A 4,982-nucleotide genomic window follows, 5' to 3' on the forward strand; every position below is an offset into this window, starting at 1 on the left:
GGATGTTCGACAGGGCACGCCCGGTCTCCCAAGATTCGCTGGCTCAGCAGGCTCTTGGTGGGCCTTGACCGCGGGCGCTCGCCCACGATGCGTAGGTCGCAACCCTACCCCTTTAGTCGCCTCGTACGACAAGCGGGGTAGACTGTGTCTGTATTCTTCCATGGCCCCAGACACAGGGCCCGATGTAGGTGTGACCTATTCGCCGAAGCTTTCGGTCACCGCGGCGCCTCCGGTTGTCCGAGTACCACTGTTGTCCGCGTCAGCGCCGCCCGCGTCCCCGACGCACGAGTGTCCCCACAGGACGGCCCCGCATGTGAACCGCTTCTGCCTGCTCGCTCCTCGACACTCGTTCAGAACACATGCGGGGTTTGGCACTCTGGCACGCAGAGTGTCTTGCCCGTCCTGCTATCCATCGTCCTCTTCGTAGTAGGCCGCTGTCTTTGCGAACTTGACTAATGCACTATAGAGGCTCCTTGTGGAGACAAGTACGTTCATGGTGCATGGCCAAAGATGTCCTGACCTGAGGACTGCCAATTCCAGGTGTGCTCTGTGTTCTGTGTGTCTCGTGCACCTGAACATTACGTGATCAACGTCTTCATCCTCGGCTCCACATCGGCATAACGCTATGGGCTGTTTACCGAAGTACGCCAGCTTGGCTCTAAAATTTCCGTGCCCAGTTAGAAACTGCGCCACTTCGTGTCCCATTGCCAGTGGGCTATTCATTCTATTCCTAACATCTGGAAAGCAGCTGTATGTCCATCTGCCCTTCTGCGAGTTGGACCACCTCTCCTGCCATTCGTCGACGACTTGTTCATAGGCCGCATTAATTGTGGCTCGTCTTACATGCTCTGAAAGTGGTCTGGAGTCTTCCTTTGTGGCCATTATTGTCAGCTCAAGATCTAATGGTAAGGTCCCCGCTAGAACCTGCAGCGCTTCGGTAGAGGTGGTCCTGTACGCGCTGGTCAGACCCAACAAGATTCTACGTTGTAGTTTGGCCAGTTTCTGTCTGCTTGTTCTGGAGCTCGCTGCGTGTGCCCAAAAGTTAGCACCATATCCAATTCTGGGTAGGAAAACGCCTCTGTATAGTACCATTAAGTTTTCTCTTTTGATTCCCCATCCTGAACCCATGGTGCCCCCGCAGTCTGGAGAACATGTCATCCGACTTTTGGGAGAGAATCTCTATGTGTTCATCCCACTTTCGCTCGCAGTCAAGCGTGAGCCCTAGGTATTTAGTATGGTGAACGGTTACAATTCTTTCCTGCCCGAAGGATAATGTGAACCCCGGAACCAAGTATCCCTTCGTCAGCATGGCCGTTGACTTTTGAGCTGAAAAACTTAGGCCTCTGGAGTCCGCCCAGGCTATAATCGGCAGGAGCGCCTGTTCCGCTCGATTGATGATGGCGGTCCTTGTGGACCCCGCCACGCTGACTGCAATGTCATCAGCATATGCTTGGATGTTCACGTATTCCTGTGACTCCATTCTCAATAGCGCCTCCATTGTAACATTCCACAGCACTGGGCCCAGGATGGAACCCTGCGGACAGCCCTTTGTGACCCTGACCGTCTTGGACACCCCTCCGATGATCATGGTCGCAGTCCTGCCTCTTAAATATTCATTGATGTGCGCTCTGGTGTGTGAACTGGTCCCTAGTGCCTCTAGATCCTCCTGGAGGGCTGACCACTTGAGATTGTCAAAAGCCCCTGAAATGTCCAGGAACACCGTTATGACGTAACGCTCCTCGCGCAGGCTCGACCATGCCAGCAGGTTTCCAATGGCGTCCTGCGTTGACCTGCCTGGCGTGAAACCATACTGCTTTCCCGAAAGTCTTGGCGTAATTTGGATCCTCAGCCTATCATTTATTGCCTTCTCTAATACCTTCCCCAAGACAGGTAGTAGGCTGACTGGCCGGTACGATTTTGGATTCCTCAGGTCTCTGTCCTGCCCCTTGAGGATTGGCACCACCGTCGCACTTTTCCAGCCATTTGGAAATTTCGCATGTCTCATGCAGCGGTTCACCAGCTCGAGTAGACGCGAGGACAGAGTTTGCCACAGCGCACGGATCATCCTTCCACTGATACAGTCTGCCCCAGGGGCTCTGTCGGGCGCGATCGTCCAGGCGAAGGCTCTTAATGCTTCTGCCGTTATGTCAGTCCAACTCTCATCCCTGGATTGTGTCCTTAGCGGATCCGCCTGAGCTGGCTCATTGGGGATTAACGTATTGAGCAGGTTGTCTACTGATTTAGAAGATATTTAGTAGATAGGGACAGTGAGAATCTCGTTAATCCATTCATGCGCGTCACTAATTAGATGACGAGGCATTTGGCTACCTTAAAAGAGTCATAGTTACTCCTGCCGTTTACCCGCGCTTGCTTGAATTTCTTCACGTTGACATTCAGAGCACTGGGCAGAAATCACATCGCGTCAACACCCGTCCCGGGCCATCGCGATGCTTTGTTTTAATTAGACAGTCGGATTCCCCTGGTCCGTGCCAGTTCTGAGTTGACCGTTACATGGCTGTCGATCCGGCTACGCGACCGACGCCGCGGCGGCCGGACCGCCCGGTGACGGCGAACCGACACCAAGGCGATCGGCCGGCCGCGACGCGGCCAGCGACCGAAGCTCGGTGGTTCCACGGTCGGCGGACGGCGACGGGCCCGCGGCCGCCTCGAGGCTCCCGGTCCGAAGACCGGGCGCGCGGGCGACGGCCGGGGTGTCGCCAAAACCGCCTACGCTTCTACGACGACCCGAACCCGACAGCCACGCTCCTCAGAGCCAATCCTTATCCCGAAGTTACGGATCGGTTTTGCCGACTTCCCTTACCTACATTATTCTATGCGGCTAGAGGCTGCTCACCTCGGAGACCTGCTGCGGATATCGGTACGAACCGACGCGAAGACTCCGCGTGGCCCTCTCTCGAATTTTCAAGGTCCGCGTGGGGATCACGGACACCGCCGCAACGAGCGGTGCTCTTCGCGCTCGCGTCCCTATCGCCCGGCTAGAGGATTCCAGGGACGTACAACGCTCACAGAGAAAAGAGAACTCTACCCAGATCCCCCGGCGGCTTCTTCGAGTTCATTCTGGTTACCCAGACGAGACAAAAGAGCCCCGAACACTAGGGAGCGGTTCCGCGTCGGGTTCCGGAATACGAACCGGATTCCCTCTCGCCCCAAGGGCGATTCGAAAACGCCTTCGCCCGTGGTACGAGGATCTCTCCCCGGGCTTAGGATCGACTGACTCTTGGACAACGGCTGTTCACAAGAAACCCTTCTCCACGGCAGCCCCCGAGGGCCCCTCTCGAGTATTTGCTACTACCACCAAGATCTGCACCGACGGCGGCTCCAGGCGGTCTCGCGACCTGCCCTTCGACGCACACCGCCGCGCCATCCTACTCGTCGAGGCTTGCCGGGACCGACCGCCGCGAGCGACGACCGGCCCCACTATGCCGTCGACGGCCGAGTATAGGCACGACGCTCCAGCGCCATCCATTTTCAGAGCTAGTTGCTTCGGCAGGTGAGTTGTTACACACTCCTTAGCGGATTCCGACTTCCATGGCCACCGTCCTGCTGTCATCAGCAACCAACGCCTTTCATGGTCTCTGAATACGCGTCGATTTCGGCGCCTTAACTCGGCGTTCGGTTCATCCCGCAGCGCCAGTTCTGCTTACCAAAAATGGCCCACTAAGCGCCTAGGGTTCCGTCGCCGGCTTCGCACGCGGTTCACGCGGTGTACCAGGTAAAGCCGGCGATCTCACCCATTTATAGTTTGAGAATAGGTTGAGGTCGTTTCGGCCCCAATGTCCTCTAATCATTCGCTTTACCGTATGAGACATCCTCCGTGTTACGAGCGTGTTGTTACCGCGCCGTACAGCGCGGAGTCCCACCGGCGTCCGTACGCCCGCGAACGGGCGGGACACATCGGCGCCAGCTATCCTGAGGGAAACTTCGGATGGAACCAGCTACTAGATGGTTCGATTAGTCTTTCGCCCCTATACCCAGCTCAGACGATCGATTTGCACGTCAGAATCGCTGCGGACCTCCATCAGGGTTTCCCCTGACTTCATCCTGGCCAGGCATAGTTCACCATCTTTCGGGTACCAACGTGTGCGCTAAGGGTGCGCCCTCGGACGGCCGAAGCCGACCTGGCGAAGACGCCCCCGGACTGCGGACCAGCGCGACTTTGAACGCCGGTGGGTTCGGTCGCTAGGCCATCGTCCGCACCGTAAACGGTTCACTTTCATTGCGCCAAACGTGGTTTTTCGTAAGATCACCGTTGACTCGCGCACACGTTAGACTCCTTGGTCCGTGTTTCAAGACGGGTCGGAAAGTAGCCCGAAATCGTCGCCGACCGACGGGACCCCCGCCTGCGACGGGGCCGCGTCGACGGTTCTTGCCGTCGGGCGAGCCGACCAGGAGCACCAGGGTTCGGCGCGAACGGTCACGCCGAAACGCAACCGCCGCGACGAACGCCACCCAAGCCCTTCGGCCGGCGCCCAACGGGTCGCGACGTCCGCTAACCGAGCGAAAGATCCGGCCGGCGGTTAGACCGACCGTGAATTCGCCCGGCGGGGACTCGCGGGCTCTGTCCGTTTACACCCGAACAGTTTCACGTTCTTATGAACTCTCTCTTCAAAGTTCTTTTCAACTTTCCCTCACGGTACTTGTAAACTATCGGTCTCGTGGCCGTATTTAGCCTTAGATGGAGTTTACCACCAACTTCGGGCTGCACTCTCAAGCAACCCGACTCGAAGGCGCGGTCCGATCCCGGAACGCTGTGACGGCCTCTACTGGCCTGGCACCATCTGCGGGCCATGGCCCCGTTCAAGGGAGACTTGGACCGTCACGTGCGCCCCGGCAACGAGGCCGGCCCGTACGCCACAACTCCCATAGGTGCCGCGACACAAAAGTGCGCGGCGGGATTCGGCGATGGGCTTTTCCCTGTTCGCTCGCCGCTACTAAGGGAATCACGGTTGTTTTCTTTTCCT

The 4,982-nt window shown here is 57.6% G+C and overlaps 1 pseudogene; it reads right to left on the minus strand.

Moving 5' to 3' along the window:
- The window catches only part of LOC132937740 (large subunit ribosomal RNA), an 8,675-nt pseudogene that overhangs the window by 1,971 nt on the left and 1,722 nt on the right, over positions 1-4,982 (minus strand).

Source organism: Metopolophium dirhodum, chromosome 1 (genome assembly GCF_019925205.1).
Source record: "Metopolophium dirhodum isolate CAU chromosome 1, ASM1992520v1, whole genome shotgun sequence".
In the NCBI taxonomy this organism is placed as follows: Eukaryota; Metazoa; Arthropoda; class Insecta; order Hemiptera; family Aphididae; genus Metopolophium; species Metopolophium dirhodum.